This window comes from Scyliorhinus torazame, chromosome 8, assembly GCF_047496885.1.
Source record: "Scyliorhinus torazame isolate Kashiwa2021f chromosome 8, sScyTor2.1, whole genome shotgun sequence".
In the NCBI taxonomy this organism is placed as follows: domain Eukaryota; kingdom Metazoa; phylum Chordata; class Chondrichthyes; order Carcharhiniformes; family Scyliorhinidae; genus Scyliorhinus; species Scyliorhinus torazame.
Window position 1 is genome coordinate 204932165 of NC_092714.1, and position 18072 is coordinate 204950236.

The 18072-nt window shown below is 40.8% G+C and overlaps 1 protein-coding gene across 1 annotated transcript in view; it reads left to right on the plus strand.

The window, feature by feature from the left end:
- tshz2 (teashirt zinc finger homeobox 2) overlaps window positions 1-12893 on the plus strand; it is a 769641-nt gene extending 756748 nt beyond the window's left edge. Inside the window, exon 3 of the mRNA XM_072514692.1 lies at window positions 1500-12893. The gene's annotated coding sequence lies outside the window, so the exon portion shown is untranslated. The remainder of the gene's footprint in view (window positions 1-1499) is intronic.
- Window positions 12894-18072: the final 5179 nt, after the last annotated feature.

Here is an 18072-nt window from a genome sequence, read left to right on the forward strand (position 1 = left end):
GTCACTCGCTGCCTCCCTATGGCACGTCCAGGGCTGGATTACTCAGGAGGCAAGACAACAATGTCAAAAGGGAATTAAACGTTGTTTTATAAGCTCAGAGAGGTGTGGACGGCCTGTGTAGACTACTCATGATGTTGCTCTGTTTTATTCTTAATTTTTTTAAGCTGCAAATGCAGAGAGAACAACCATTAATTTTAGTGTGCCACCACTGTGCCATTATAATATCACTATTATGGAATTCCACAGGAATGAGAAAAAATGCATATATGGATTGGAACAGTTGCTTACTTGCGTCAGTAATGTTGAGTATACAAAAGAGCACTACTTGTTCTTTCATTGTATTTGATCATGTTTAGCTTTATAAATGAAAAGATCATTTTGCCAGATGTGGTGCAATACAGACTGTGCCCATGGTTTCAAAATCTTTGTAGTTCTGTAGTTCAGCACTGTCACTTCCCAAATATTTTTTGCATGAGTTTTTTAAAAAATGAAACAGAATACAGTATTATTTAAACAGCTACCTTGAGTGGAGACAATGTAGTCATGGATTTCTCTTAAAGGTCAGTTAATAATAGCACTGTTGTGATACTGAGACACTCAAACCCAGGACTCCAGTCTAATGCTGAGTTTGCAGTGAAACAGCGGAGGTGCTACAAATAGCGTTCCAGTCCCTCGGGTGAAAAAGTGAATGAAGCAGCCAGAACTCCAGATCCCGATTACCATCCAGTGCGTTCTGGTGGAAGATACACAGGTCTGGACATGTGGTGGGGTTGCGATATCCCTTGCAGTTCGATATTTTGCTAACATGACAATGAGATGCCCAAGAGCAAGTGGCCCTCGTAAACTCATTGCCTGGCAGCATTTGAAAAACGAGAGGAGCTTTTTGCTAGTCGGTTAGCAACTGTGCACAAGCTGAAACTGCCCCTAAAGATCAGTTAGCAAAGAAATAATCATTTTAGACAGAAGGGCCCTCAGTTAAATGTGCAGAAAAATTTGCATCGCAAATTATAACGTTTGACTGCATGTTTTAAAGATGCAACAGTCGCACTTGAAGGGTTAAGAGATAATTTGACATGTGGTGAGGGAGGAGTTGCACTGAGAATTTAAAGAGTTACTCCAGCTGATAAGGCCCAGCCTTTCATGGTTGGTTACATTAACCCGGCAGTTCTAAATTGCAGACGAGTGTCCAGTTTATGGTGAAAAAAGCCGTGAAAGCCTCTAATTTTCAGTGAGGCCACTTCAGCCTCAGTTCATCTCACTTGAAGATCCCTCATGAATTTACAACTTAGATCAGTGAAACATTCTCGAGTGATGAATGGGAAGCAGGAAAATTACTTGGCACTGTGCTGTTCACAGAATCCAGGAGCAGGTTTTTCAAAATGCTCCCAAGTCTTCTAAGAAAGAACTTTTTTTTAAATTACCTGTGTCTAGAGAGTTGAGGATAAAGTAGAAAGCAAGTTGAAATGTGGTAATAATGTCATCCTTTTTCTTCTCCTCAGGGGCAAAGGTAAACAATAATCACAATCTGCAGTCCAGGCATCCTTTTCCAGGCTCTCTCCTGCATCACATCAGCTGCAACATTGAACTCCAGGTGCTCTGACCGCAAAGAGCACTCAACTCCTGCAGTTACTCTTCATTCTCACTAACAATTTGGTAATGAAGTATTGATTTTTCAGCTCGATTCTTATGGATGTTATTAGATTTTCATTGATAAACTGTGCTCTGCCTCTCTACTCCCTGCTGCTTCTCTGCAGCACACATAACAAAGTGTTTCTGTAGGGAATAATGGTCGGGAACATTGATGTGCTTATTTCGTCAATTGGTTACTCCTGATGGCAAAAAAGGTACAATTTTTCAAACGTTAATGCCCGAGTTTAATGCAAAGATACAATCACATTGGACACTAATGTCTTTACTGCTGATGCTGACACTGAATTATGGCTAAATCGGGGCTGTGGCCCAGAGACCGCTCTCTATGAAGGAGGTGCTTTAGTCGTCAGTGTTGCACCTGGGTTTCCCACTGCAGTCTTAACAGCACAAGGGATCAATCTGTCTAACTAAGAAGAAAAGGACTGATGAAGCAGTGAGTGAGGTCCAGCCAGAGAGAAAAAGAACGTGTACGCCGTTAATCAACTGCTGCCAGAGTGCACAGAATCAGCGCTTTTTTTGTGGGTAGGAACAAGGACTAACACAGACACTTTCGCTGCCAGGAGAATCAGTCTGCTGCTGTCGTTATATAAAAAATGGCCTCCTCCAACATCCTACATCACACCGACTATGAACCTACAGCAGAAGGAGAAAAAAAAACTTATCATGAGAACGCAGACAACTGCAGTTCAATCCTGATACATTCTTGTTTCCACAGACAGTGTAAGCTATAATGCAGGATGCATGGCAGACACCTGAGGTGTAGGGAATGAATCTCCATTTATCCCTGATAAAGTCACAAGAGACAAAGTCACAAATGAGTGATGATGTTGCAGCTAGGACTTCAATAAATACCACAGGCACACACATCAGGTATTCAGTTTATTCAACACGGCTGGACAAATGTGTCAGCTTTTTTAGTGCAACTTTTATTTTTGGAATGCTCAAAGACTTTTTTATTATTATTATGAAGACCAATCAATCTAGTACAAGTCAGTGTTAACCCACCGAGCTTATAGTATTTCCCTGAGATACAACACTGGTGGTATAGAGAATGTACATCAGCAGGCTGTAGTTTATGAAGAACATAAGCCCCGCGGGGGCACCTACATTTATGAAATGCGAATTTTCCGAGTGGGGTATGAGGTCTGTTTAGAAAGTGGGATTGTTTTGTTTCAATGCTCACTGGCATGTATTCACTTTATACCACATTTTATTACTAATGATCATTTCAAATTAAGCTTTTCTCAGTTTTGTCTGTTGGGATTGTGCGCTTTGGCTTGGCCTGAAGTTGCAGGAGAGACATTTTAACAATATAATGTCTTAAAAAAAACCTCTTGTTATTCAATGGATTTCTCATTTCCTTTTACTGATGCAGTTCAAGGATAAATTTCAGCCACAGGCCAAGAAAAGCAGACCAATGCTGCGCAGAGTTTGCAAATTAGTGCAGAGCCCCTTTCTTTCCTACCCCTGTCACTTCATTTAAATACATTTGATGTCCTTTTGGTGAAACACATTTTCATGAGACCAGAAGGATCTGCGGTGGGTGGCTCTCAGCACCACTTCGCTCCGTGCTGCCATGTCAGCATTTCAGATCCGAGACAGTGCATGACTCTCGGTGAATCTGCCCTCTCGCAACAGTATAACTTTGCAATAATATGCAAACTTCTGCATTGTGGATTGCTCAGTGTGGATGTTCTTTTTCTCTTCTCAAAACTATTCCCAAACAAAAATGCATAAACATGCAAAGAAATCATGTTCTTTCTGTGGCCCACGCTCCAAGTTTGAACACATGGTAGATTTCAAATTGCCCTTGGTTGCTATAGATTGGTTGCCTGTGTTAGAAATGCCCAATCATGAAAAATCAGGTGGTTTGTGCAACAGATGGCCAATCGCCAGCATCAGATTTCAGGCTGCAGTTTGAAAATCTACTCCCACTTCTTTCTGGCTGGAATAACCTCATCTGCCTTGTCCATGCGTAAATCCAGGACAGCACATGTCCTTCAATTCCATTTTAATATTCCACTCTGCGAATTCCTTCTTTTCTATACTTACTGTAGTTAATATTATTGTATGCTTTCATATTATTTATGTGAGACAGTTTGCTCCTCATATAAGTAGATCTCTTTATTTAATAGCTAAGAGATTTTTCAGTCAGTAATCTGGCATGGAAGAAGCCCCAAGACATTTTTAAAAGGGATGTTTAATAAAAACCCTCTCATCAGCCTCAGGGTGCTGAGGACCTGGGTTCGATCCTAGCCCGGGTCACATTCTTCCCGTGTCTGCGTGGGTCTCACGCCCAAGAGCCAAAGTTGTGCAGAGTAGGTGGATTGGCCGTGCTAAATTGTCCCTTAATTGGGGAAAAAAAAGATTTAGGTATTTTAAATATTTTTTTTTATTTTTAAAAATAATTTAGAGTACCCAATTCATTTTTCCAATTAAGGGGCAATTTAGCGTGGCCAATCCACCTACCCTGCACATCTTTGTGTTGGGGCAAAACCTATGCAAACACGGGGAGAATGTGCAAACTCCACACGGACAGTGACCCAGAGCCGGGATTGAACCCGGGACCTCGGCGCCGTGAGGCAGCAGTGCTAACCACTGCGCCACCGTGCTGCCCTTAAATTTTGTTTTTTAAAAACCTCTCCACCCATCAATCTGGTCAGTACTAATAACTAACCCATATTGGACCAGGTCTTTTATTATCACATCTAGCCAACAAATTTACAGTCAGTCAACCCCTCCCTGACCCCTTTCCCACACCACCACTCCCACCCCCCCCCATCACCAATACTGAAATAAAGGTCTCGACAATGGCCTCTTTGTCACATTGGTGCCCATTGCTTCTAATGTATCAGTGTGCTGATATATTAAAACATAACCACAAACCTTTTTGTTATATTATGCACATCAGTAACCATTCACAACACGGCCCTGAATCATGTAATCAGTCTAATTTGACGAGATTTGTCGATTAAATACAAGCCCTTTGTTCCTTGGCTCAAAATGGCAATTTGTTTTCGAGAATCCTGGTCTTGGAGCAAGCACGGTATTCACAACAGGCTCAGTTTGTTACTTATTTCTTATAAATGCAGGCCACATAATTATAATAAAAGTAGAAATCCATGAGTATAATCTGCAAACAAAACAGCTCCTTACATTAATTATACATTAAAAGAGTTTGGTCACCAGTAAAACCAGCTGATGGCTGGGAGCATGTAATAGAATGATGCATTTGTGGTGCTTGATCAGTGCACAACAATTGTTTGTTGCCTCATGTTTCCAGCAGCTACTTCCTACCTGGTACAGCTGGTAAGCTTAATGCCGGTGTAATTCATCATATTTAACCAGCTATTCCAAAATCATACAAAAATAGCCTCTAATGACTTCATTTGACAGCATATATGGAAATGTCCGAGTGAATGGTTTAGATTTTCTATTAAATGCAGTAGTCACAGGAATAAATCCAGTTGTCTGCTGATGATTGCACATTGAATCAAATAACGTGGTGTCAGAAGCATCACATGCTACTCCCACCATTGATAGTCCCAGAAGTGTGAAACTCTCTTGCACCAATATCCTCAATCCAATTTACCTGGGTCCTCAATGTGGCCATGGGAACCAGAACAGAATGAAAACCTCCATCCTTTAGCGTTCAAATTAACTAATAGATCACAGATAATAATAAATGTTGAGAGGCATAATTCAGACGTTATAGGTTTCTGCCCAAGTGTCATTACCTGGAAATCTGGTGATAATTTAAAAGTCCTTTGAAACAAAATGTCCATTCATTACAAATTTAAGAAGTTGCAGCTATGTAATACGTAACCGTGGCAGTTTTTCCTATAGCATAACTACTCAATAGGTGAACTTACTTGGGTTGAAAGGACTACACTAATATTACATGTAGAATCTGTAGAGAATGTTCCAGAATGAAGCCCTCCAGTGGTCATATTTTCAAATATAACAAATGGGACTCCTTTTTAATATGCTTCTTGTACTGAAGCAATCATGTTCAAATGCAACAAGACTTGTACAATATCCAGGCTTGGGCTGACAGTGGCACATAACATTCCTGTCACACAAGTGCCAGGCAATCACCATCTCCAACAAGAGAGAATCTAACCTTTGCCCCTTGACATTCAATGTCATAGTCTTTGCTGAATCCCCACTATCAGTATTCTGGGTGGTACAGTTGACCAGAAACTTAAGTGGACCGGCCATATAAGTATTGTGGCTGAAAGTGCAGGTCAGAGGCCAAGACTCCTGTGGCAAGTAACTTATCTCCTGACTCCCAAAGCATGTACACCATCTATCTACAAAGCACAAGTCAGGAGTGTGATGGAATACTTTCCTCTTGTCTAGATGAACACAGCTCCAACAACATTCAAGAAGCTCAACACCATCTAGGACAAAGCAACCCTCTTGATTGGCACCCCATCCACAAACATTCACTCCCTCCACCACCAACACATAGTAGCAGCATCTACAACTTACATTGCAGGAACTCATCAAGACTCCTTTGACACCATCTTCCAATCCCACAACCATCACCATCTAGAAGAACAAGGGTACCACACATAGGCCAATACCATGTGGAAGTTCCCCTCCAAGCCACTCACCATCCTGACTTGGAAATATATCACCATTTCTTCACTGTCGTCGGGTCAAAATCCTGATTTTCCCTCCCTAAAAGCACTGTGGGTGCATCTACACCGCATGGACTGCAGTGGTTCAAGAGAGCCACTCACCACCACCTTCTCTAGGGCAATTAGGATGGGTAATAAAAATGCTGCAATGGCCAGAGAAGCTCACATCCCTTGCATGAATTTGTAAAAATATATTATTTAGGAGAGCGCCTTGGTTCCACATTATAATGTAGACCCACTGCTAATCACTATTCCCCATCCCACTCCCAAATGCCTCTTTTTCCTCCTCTCCCCACCCATTGACTTCCTTCCTTCCTCCTTCTCCCCATTCCCCGCTTCCCAACTCTCCACCATGCTCCTTGCCTGGGCTGGTATCTGAGTTGGCTGATCATTGTTTCTTCCAGGACCTTCAAGCTGTCTCAGGGCTGCAATGGGTGTCTGCTAATCTCCAGTAGGAACAAAAAGGCCAGTTGATCATTCTTATATGGTACTGTCACCGACCAGATGAGGTGCAGAACTCGAGTGCTGCATAAGATTGCATCATAGTTTGTGTGCAATCCAACTTTTCGGCTAGTTGTAATATCATTTTTCCTGATCTAGTGTTCAGTGGTAGAGATAGATGAAGATAACCTTTTGAAATGACAAAGTGCTGTGAGTTAATTCAAAGTATAATCCAGCCCAGCAACAAACTGTGTTAATATCAACACACTATATAACTGAGGTAGAATAGAGCCAGACCCACCAATCTTATCACAATGGGTTCCTGATAATTGCAGAGCTGTTGCGTGATGCAATGAGATAAAAAAAATACTTCCCAGAGTCAGAAAGGGGAAACCCCGAAGACACATCACCCTTGACCATTTTTACCATGTGCCTATCTCAGTTGCTCAGTTTACTGAGTGACATTTATTTGAGAGCCATAGCCAGAGACTTGCAAACAGTGTGCTAACCTGGTAGACAGAAATGTGTGGCAAAGTGGGGGGTTCAATCATTTTTTAAATAGGAGGAAAGTATCATCTTTGTATTGGTATCATTAACTGAGCCATTTCTTTTATATTATTTCTTTTGCTTTTGGGTTGCTCTTCTCGCCATCAGCTTTGGACAAGACTTGCACTTTCTCAAGGACATTCTACTCCACTCTGCTTACATCTACTGCCTGAACTGATTTATGTCCCCCTTTTCCTCCCTCCCCACACCCCACCCTCTGTTCCCCTGCCTCCCCAATACCCCTGCCACATGTTCCCCCACCAACTAGTCCAGTCCTTTGTTGTGTTTTTTTCTATCCATATTCTTTAATTGGGCGTTGTATATAATTTTAAGTTTTATCATTGAATCTCTACAGAGCCTAGATACATCTATGTCTGAAGGTTATATGATGCTTTGTGACCATGTTCAATAAAATTCAATAAAATCAGCCATCACTGAAAATTCTGGAGCCACAAATCTCATTTTGCTTTAATACAACTGACGACTAGCACAGTTATTGTATATTTCTAGTGTAGAAATCGCCTCCTTATCCTGTATAATTCAGAGTGGATAGAGTCCTTAGGGGCAGAGAAATCCTTGTCCACTGGTGAAGATCAAGGCGGGCAGACAGCAGATGGATTTGATTGTTCTGTGTCTTGTGCAGACCTGGGGAGTAGACTGGGGAGGTTAGACATAGCGAAACGAGCACAGGAGAATCTCGTGCTGGGTTGTGACTGAATGATGCCTGACAGGAAAGCCTTTCAGTCTTTTGTATTACAAAATAAATTCTGTAGCCCTCTTAAACCCAGCATAAAAAATCTGTCATTCACCTCCCAGGGACTGTGTCAGTCAAACTCCAGTCGGACATAATAGCAAAATTGCATTTCTCAGGGCACGCACAGCCAGGTTCAGAATATAAAAGTATCATGCTTTGGGGAGAAGGAAAAAAAAGAAAATGAAGTTTCAGAAATGTCATTCTGAGGTAATGAGGCGTGGGCAGAAAATATACCCCGCGCATCATTTGATAGAGATGCTGGTCGAAATAGCTTCATTGATGTGTCAGCACTCGTCTATCAATCAATCATCCATTACACTTTGCAAGTAACAATAACTGAAAAAGCTACGGGGCAGCTTATGGAATTCGCTTATGGGTATCAAAAACAGCAGTTAAAATGCAGTTTTGACATGAAAAGCATGAAGCAAGTAATATTTTTATGGCAGGGGGGAAAGATGCACTCGACCAAGGAGTGCTTTGATGATACGGTTGCGGTTTGACTTATTTAATGTTGCAACCTGAAGCGGAAATGAAGGTTCCTTCACTCCTTTTGTCTGTGACATCATCCAGCTGGACACATGTGTCGATCCTGCTGGAAAGGATGCCACACAGCTGAATGCCTCATTTGTACGCAAGTGAGAAATTAAAACTACAATCATTATGTAACACTTCCATAAAGTAAAATAATGTTCCTCTATCGACCCCAAAACTCCTTTTAACTGATCAGCCTTTTGCCTGCATTCCACATGTTTACCATGTTTACATTGCAAATCCCTTCAGATGCTTGCCAATTTGGCTGCAGTAGTTTGATTTCTTCTGGCTTTCCTCCAAAATAAAGTGGATTAAAATTATAAAAATTGTACTTCGGGAGGCTTTTGATTCCAGTTGCCCACCATTTTGCTACAGAGTACCCAGGATATTTCAATGAAGTATTCAGTGAAGCCGGTAGAACTTTGTTTTACATAGCCTTGGATCTAATTACATTCATCTCCACCAAGAAAATGTGATTACTTTTCAATTCAGATGCTAGGATTGTCAAATTAAAAGGTGCGAGTTACCAAATGGGCTTGACAGCGAGCTTCTGTTTGCACCTGTGCTGATGGTTAGGAGCACGCGATGAAAAGAGCCAGTTAGCCCAGTACTTCACTCTCATGTCTGTGCTGTGGCTTCCATCCTAGTTGCCAGCAGATGTGTTTACAAATAACATTTGATCTATGCCAACACAGATACTATGTCCACATTTGGATGTCAAAGCATACAACCATTGAAAGTAGAAAGTAAACTTGGCAAATACGTTCAGGTCACAGATTCAAGCTGATGGGGATACTGCAGCTTTAAATAAATCAAATTTGAAGCAAAGGCCACCACTGGCAAGAATCAACCCCACTGAATTTTCAATAACAGTGTTAGCCACTGACAATTTGAAAAGGCCTTTGCTGCAAAGTTAAATACAATTGAATTTAATTCGGGCACATTGGATGTTTTACTTTCGATCATTTTCTCCTTCAGATTGAAAGCCTTTGGTTTAGGATCGAAAGAGCCAGGTCATAGCACAGGCGGTCATTATCTGCAAATGGCCCAACTCCTTCGGGTGTTAGTGTTAAAAGCAACACCGTTGTCCAGCTGTGTCATTTTAAAGTTCTTTCTCTTTGTATGTAACATTGTCTCCCGTTGCTGGGGTATCCTTTCCAACCCTCATCCAACATTTTCAGTTTGCCAGTTGCCATCATGCACTTTTCAAAATTTCAGCAGAGGAAATAAGGCTGAATTGGCAAGCATAGATTTCATTTTTTAGTACGTGGCAAAATGCATTTCACTAAGTTTGGCCTATTATTGGTGCACAGATTTGAGAGCAGCTCTACCCTTTGCAGGGGTACCCTGGGAAGCAAGGATTATTGCAGGTACTGTCAGGATAGATTTCTTGCAAACCTTAGTGCATAGTGGCACAGTGGTTAGCATTGCTGCCTCATGGCACCAGGGACCCAAGTTCAGTTCCAGCCTTGGTGACTGGCTGTGTGGAGTTTGCACGTTCTCCCCGTGTCTGCGTGGGTTTCCTCCCACTGTCCAAAGATGTCCAAAGGTTAGGTGGATTGGCCATGCTAAATTGCTCCTTAGTGTCCAAAGATGTGCAAGTTAGGCGGAGCTGCGGGGATAGGGCAGAGGAGTGGGCCTAGGTAGGGTGCTCCTTCAGAGGGTCAGTGCCGACCCGATGGGCCAAATGGCCTCCTTCTGCACTGTAGTGATTTTATGGGTTAATGTGGAGCCCTATTGAATTCTTTGTGCTAGGTGGGAAGAAATCTGCAATTCATTTCAAGACTGCACTCTGAAGTAGAGTCATTCAGAATTATGTAGCTTGTGAACTCAAGTGGTGAAGAGCAGCTCTGATTCTCAAGAATAGTATATTTGCATATGTATAAGACCCGGATGTTTGACATCAGTTGCAAGGAGATACAGCTCAAAAAAAAAGAACAAATCCGTCAGCCACCAAAGCAGCCAGCCATGAGTCCTCCACTGAAACGGAGAAAATTTGAATTGGAAAATAAACCAAGTAAAAATAAGTGCTAATTGTTCAGAATTGAATAGAAGATTCTGAAACCATGGTGCCCATGTTCCATTATTTAATTGTACATTGATTCTTAATTGTTAGACTTAAACATGATGGAACGATAAGGGCTAGGGTATAGTTTCAATATAATTAAAATAGCTGGAAACAGACACAGGGAGGACTATTATTAACATGTTACAAAGGAATTTCCTACAAGATTTGGATACTGCCCAAGAGCTCTGGTTGTTCACGATTAGAATTGTTCAAGATTAGAATTAGATACTAACAAACAAACTGTTAAGTCTTCTAATACTATTTGCTTGTTACAAAGCAGATATGCAAAATGAGAAACTGCAGGACTACCTAGATGGAAAATGAAGTGACTCAGTCGTGCAAAGACTACAGTAAGATGGTAACATTCCTATTATGCTGCCAGCAATCGTTATAGAGAGTATTTACTTGTGGATGGGCTTTTTGATTAATTAACCTCTACTCATACTCAAGAAACTGAATCTTTATGTACGTCTTGTACCTGATATTGGCCTGTCCCCAGGTACTGAGGTTGTCACCGTGTTAATGTAAATAATACCAGCACAAATTCAGACAGATTTGGAAAAGAAAAGGACTACAAAAACCCGCTGATTTGAGTTTTTTTCTTCCACATTTATGTGCTGAATAAAATTTCATGGCCAGTGTGCGCGTTGTTTTGTGAATGAAAGACAACTAGCCCACTCAAAACATTGAGAAGAAATTAAACATAATAAGGTCATGTAAACAAAAATCAATTTTAAATATTAAGTCAGGACGGACAGAGTTTTGTATTATATTCGAAGCATTTCAGCAGAGAAAATGGGGCAGTGAAATGGTTAATTCTGGGAACTTGTTTTAACATTTCTCTTTATGTAAGAATAACTGGAGATATTAAATATGGCTGACAACAGTAGTCCTCCAGTTACTTTATGTATCCATATAATTTAATTATGTCTATATATAGCCTGCTAATACTTATTCTGATATTTTATAACTCAGCTGCATGCTGTATATAAATATTCTTACTTTCTTTTTTTTAAAAATCCAATTGTATATTCAGATTAATTGGAGCCCAAAGGCTTGGGAGAGATGGGATGGGGGTGGGGGAGGGGCAGTGCAGGAGCATAACAGATGCAGGGGAGCTACATTGTTTAGGAATACCTTAGAGGAATTAGAAAAAAACTGCACTTCAATTTTTATTATGAAGACATGAAGCACTGTATGAACATGTAAAATTTTCAGACGCAAGTCTGTTAGGGACTATACTTTCATGTTCTGTTGGCCGTTCTTTTGACAAAATGCTCGACTTATTTTGTTGTACAGATTATTTACCTGCTAAATGCTGTTTTACCTTTTGGCTTCCAGCTTCTGAACAGTTTAAATGGCATAGAAAGACTTTGGATTGAACTTGGCTTTGTCTAATCTGGCGATAATCACAGGAAGTTTAGCCAGGTCAAAGTCACATTATTCTGAGGTACCCAACGGCATAAAATTCCATATAATTCAAAAACCATTGACAGGTAAAATCCACTAATACACCTCAGAAGAATATCATGTAAATGTTTAGAAAGCAGAGACCACGAAAGAGGGTTTCTCGTGCTTTTATTTAGTACTTATTTATTGCATCTTTTAATCAGTATATGAAAGAAATAAATGTAAACTATTAAATAGCAAAACAACATTGGAAATTGAGAGAAACTGCCAGCCATATATTTATGCACTGACTTCCAAAACAAAAATGAAGTTTTCTTGCATTTCCACCAAGTAATTACTTTTTAAATAAAATTGAGAAACTATTTCCTGGCATTGAACAGAACTGTTCAAGGTTATGGTCTTGTACTGAATGGAAATTGTTTATCACTAAAATATTGTAACTTTTTTTATTGGTTGAAACCTGCTCATTATCTGAAACTTAACTGGTGTATAATTTTGTGACACACTGCCTTTTGTTTTAGTACAGTCATTCCTGTACTGTCTGTATTGAATTTTTAAGTTGAAACTGCTTGTAGTGTTGATCCACTGGGACGCAAGCCCTGAAAAAAGGCTCATTTTTGTCAGACTGTTCTCCAATGATAATGACCTACAATACAGAAAAAAGTGGATATGTATAAAGAAAAACAAACTGATGCACTTATTAAAGAGAACTATTTATATGATTAAAAAATATATATTTAGATTTTTTCCAAGCACAACTCTGAACAAAAAGTGCTCTTTTTATGCTTTATGAAAATGAACTGTTTCTGATCTTTCTACATCAGGCTAAATAAACTCTGTAAGGACATTTGAAGAAACTTGTGTGTTTATTGAGTGCTGTTCACTACTTATTTTTCTATATGATTTACAGTGACAACTCACACTGCCTTCCATATTTTCCTTATATCTCTTTCAGCCATCGGGTCAGGATAGTTTGGGAATTAGAAATTTTCCTGGTGCTTATTAATGTCAGTCCATGATAGATGGTGTTCTGTGGGACAGTGCTGGTCCAAGACAGTTCTGTCACAGATAAACCATCTGCCACCTCCCACATTCACAAGCTGATTACCAACTGAATATTATCGTCACACTTTTTATAGATAGGGCCGTATCATAAATCAGGCTTTTAATAATAACTACTACCAGGTACAATTATATGTGGCTGCAACCTGAAGGGCAACTAGAGATGGGCAAGAAATTCTGGCCGAGCCAGCGATGCCCACAGCCCGTAAATGAATTTTAAAAACTTTAAACCTGTCAAGACAATTATTGCTTGGATGGATCTCCTTCTGGAATTTGCAGTGGACATAATCTGTATGCAGAGAGCCTTTGCATTTTGGATTCAAAGTGCCGCAGTTCCAAGCACTGGGTGAAAAATCAGCAGAAGTCAACAACAACAACTTAAATTCATATAACACCTCTAATAAAATAAAATGTATCAAAACACTTCGTAAATTGAGCCAAGGAAGGAGACATTGAGGAAGATTGTCCACTGCTTGGTCAAATTACAGTCTCAAAGGAGGTATCGAGTGGAGAAACGGAGATGTAGGGATGGCTGAAGGTACAGCCGTCAGTAGGGCTTGGGGACAAGAAGACGGGGATGAGCAACAGGCCATATTTGAGGAATGCTTAGTTCACTGAAAGGGTTGTGGAGATAGTGGTTACAGAGTTAGGAAGGGACGAGTCCACAAAGGGATGTGAACTTTTAATAGTGAATATACTGAAAGAGACTTTGTGCATGTTAGCATATGGAGAACAGCATTTTGGATGAGACGAGCGTGGGACGGTCGAAGATGGGAAGCCAGCCAGGAGGGTGTTGGAAAAGTCAAATCTGGAGATTAAAATGTGAATGGGTGTTTCAACAGAAGCTGAGCTGAGCCAGGGGTGAAGACAGGTGATATTACTGAGATGACAAATTTCCTTTACTAGGACTCTAGGTGCGATGTGTTGTGGTTGTGGTTCGATAGCTACCTTCCAGTGTCTCAGATGTGAGCCTGCATATTATTAACATTTACTGTGTTAAAGGTACTATATAAATGCATGTTGCTGTTGTTCAATCAGTTTATGATTTCCATAGGACAGGTATCATCATTTTCATCAAAAAGTAAATACTAACCAAGTGATCATAGTTGTCAGAGGTTGCTCAAGGTTTAGGGTGCCTTGAATCTTCACCAAATACCACCAATGTCACTCAATACCCCACAATAGAAAGAAATAATGCTTGCCTTTATCTCAAACAAAAATTCTGTTGAACTTAGTGCTTTTCACATATCTTACACTGACACTTTAGGATGATTTATATTGGGCAAGGAAGATGGATTAACACTTTAAGGACTGTGGTGACATTCTAATGAGAATTTCATCTGTGAACATAGTACTCCTGTAGGGAGAAACTTCCTGATTTATTATGGGAACAAAACCAGTACCACTACAAACGACACTAATGCTAAAATCCCATGAGAAGAGTTGAAGAGTTTCTGATGCTATTATATTCACATCTTTGGCTAAGCTTAGACATATTTCCTCAACTCTCACATAGTTTCCATATACACCTTTTAACTGTGATTATTTTTATTTCAAAAGTAATGGCGAATCACCACTGCATAAGAGTTTAGACTTGGGTTATTATCTTGCACATTGACAGTGGGACCAATAACCACATCAAAAAGTGACAAATTAATTTGACAAACAAATAGGGAAATGCAAAGTAAATGATCATACTCAATAGACTTTGCAGAGCCCTGAAGGTCATAGGAGGAACCAGCCAGATAAATCAGGATGTACCTAGATGCATTTTTATAGTATTATCAGAACTAATCTGATGGTCTTTATCATCAGAATTCTGTTTAGAATGACTGGACATCCCAGATCTCAAGCAATAAAAGAGAAGGATCAGATGGAGCAAGCAATATTTTTTCTGTTTAGGTGGTCAGAATGATTACTTAAAAATTACATTTAAAGTAAAAGAAAGCAACTTTATGCAGATGTCATCCTAAAGCAATGGCATTACCAAATGTTAAAATAATGGTATAATTAAGATGTTATGTATTGACAAGCACAAAAAAATGTCTAATTTCTGGCAATACTGCCCCTTAAAGTGGAGTTACATAAATTTGCTGTGAAATCTACTCTTATGAACAACTAAATATTGAATGACAAGTACATAATGTTACCATCTTGCAACCTGATTAATCACCAAACACTCCCCTGGTTAAAGCTCCAGATTCTTTGACCTGCCGATGTGCAATGAATGAAACCTCAGAAGATCAGCCTGTATCACAAAAATAAGAACTTTTATTTCCCACATTAATCATTCTGGTGGCCTCTTTGAGCAGAGCTTCTGTCCATGAGTAACTAATCATGCGTAGTTTTGTGCTGTGAACTTGAATAGACTAAAAAAAAATCTAGATTTAAAATATCACAACTGCAAAAAATTGCTCCATGTGTTTTCTTTATGTTTTTTAATAATATGGGCAGCGGATTGTGCTTGTTTATTTTTTTAAAAACACATTCCTTTCTGTGCCATTTGCTCTGAAATCATTCAAGGTTTTACTCTGAAGGTTAATTGTGGAGCTCATGCTGTTACCGCCCCTCAGTTCCAGCTCTTTAATTTGCAGGAATGAAGAGCCTCAAACTGTATGCTTACTAACCCTGTAAATATCTTCAGAACAAATTATACCAGAATTTATTTTTTAAAGTACATTTCTTTCCGTTTGGCTCATCTTTTAAACGTGCTATAAACGTAGAGCAGAGCCATGTTAAAACAATGAAAACTCCAAGGACCTGTTGATTTATGCTCAAACACGTTTGTGCAGTAATAACATGCATTTATGTACAAATATATTTATAGTCTTCCAGCTTTCACAGTTGGTCAGATTTTGATTGAGTTGGTGTTCACATATGCTTGAGTTAGCCAATAAACAATTTTCAAAGAAACATGTTCATTCATAAATGTATAAAATGTTTATGTGTCACTAACTTATGTAGTAAATACAGTCAATGGAAAGATCTAACTTAACCAAAGTGAATACATTTTGAGCTTTCCTTCATATCTATGTCACCCAAATAATACGCCAATATCAGTTTGTTCTGTGTTGTGCATACTTCATAGTTTATGTTCATATGTATGCTATCCTTGTTAATTCAAACATTTTTGCATGACAAAATGTTCCATTAACTCATAATCTGTGTTAAATAAATACCATAAAAGAGCAAAGTAGGAATTCAGTGTTGACAAATGATCAGATCATTTGAATTAAGCAACTTCGAATTCAAAGGGGTAGATCGTATTGGTCAACAAAAGTTGTCACCCTTTGCTGCTGTTGTTCAAGAATGGGTAATGTTTGCCTGGAATTTTAAAAATGATATTTGGTGTCTTGTAAGAAAAATGGGATGAGAAAAGAGTTTGGCTTCTCCATTGCCCGACTCTGGTATCAGGATTCCTGCCCTAAGAGCAGCATGGTGGCGCAGTGGGTTAGCACTGCTGCCTCACGGCGCCGAGGTCCCAGGTTCGATCCCGGCTCTGGGTCACTGTCTGTCCATATGGATTTGCACATTCTCCCCGTGTTTGCGTGGGTCTCGCCCCCACAGCCCAAAGATATGCAGGGTAGGTGGATTGACCACGCTAAATTGCCCCTTAATTGGAAAAAATGAATTGGGTACTCTAAAAAATGTTTTAAAAGGATTCCCGATCTGGCGGAAAATGTTGAGTTGCCTGAAAAACGGGTGCCCCGCCACCAGCCTCAGTGAACTACCTGTCCCGCACTGTAGATGGATTTGCACGTGTTTAAATCTGGAAGCTCAAAACTCCACCACCAACGCTCTCTCTCTCTCTCTCCCCCCCCCCCCCCTGCCCCGGTTATGCTTCACCCCTCACAGTCAGGAGTCACATGGGTGTGATTTGGTGCAAATATTTACAAGTGGTACCCAGGCACCATAGCCATTGAGGGGGAGCAAGGAGGTAAGAAAACTTGTGAATATTTTCAGGCTTGCTGGGCACTACATGCCTGGATCTCAGGGAATAGCAGGGAACAACCTGGTGGCAAGTGCATGGGCTTGGGTAGTCCCTCTCAGGATTGGAGTGCCTGGCTGAGACCCGCATTGTTGCATAAGTTCATTTAAACCCACCCCTTAGTTGCAACTTACAAGATCCTGGCTGTTGAGACTGCTGACTGTATCCTGCAAATGCTCTGAGGACTTCTGGTCTTCTGGCAACCCTCCCAGCCCACCCATCTGGAAACCCTCAGATGCCAGCAGTATCGTCAAGGGGATGGCCGTGGCTATGCACAGTAGCCGGCCCACCAGTTGTTGGTGCACTCCTCAGAAGCACTATTCCACAGCAGAGTAAACAAGGGATTAGCAGAACTCACCCCAAACAAAGGACAAATGCCACTGGAACCCTCCCTGGCATAGCGCTCCTCCCCAAGTAAAAGCCTCACTGGTGACACTGTCAGCTAGCCCATGCCTGAGGATCACGAGATGTTTCCAAGCCCTATCTGTCCACCTGATCCCACCCATCCCGCTCCTGGCCAGGTAACCTGACCAGTTCCCTGTCACAACCTGTGTATAAAACCCGGGATACACATAACACTGCAGCTAAGGTCCCAGCAACACATTCCTTACTCACCCTCATTTATCAGACCTGCCAGGCTCTCAGCATAGAGATGAATGGCTTCACAGTATGAACGTCTCCACTACACAACCTACCGGGGGAAGGCCCTAGCGGCCAGGTCTCTGGCACTGAGTCTGGCTCTGGGGCTCAGAAGGGAAGGGGGGAGAATAGTAAAGCAATAGTTGTAGGAGATTCAATGGTTAGGGGAATAGATAGGAGATTCTGTGGTCGCGAGCGAGACTCCCGGAAGGTATGTTGCCTCCCGGGTGCCAGGGCCAGGGATGTCTCGGATCGTGTCTTCGGGATCCTTAAGGGGGAGGGTGAGCAGCCAGAAGTCGTGGTGCACATTGGTACCAACGACATAGGTAGGAAAAGG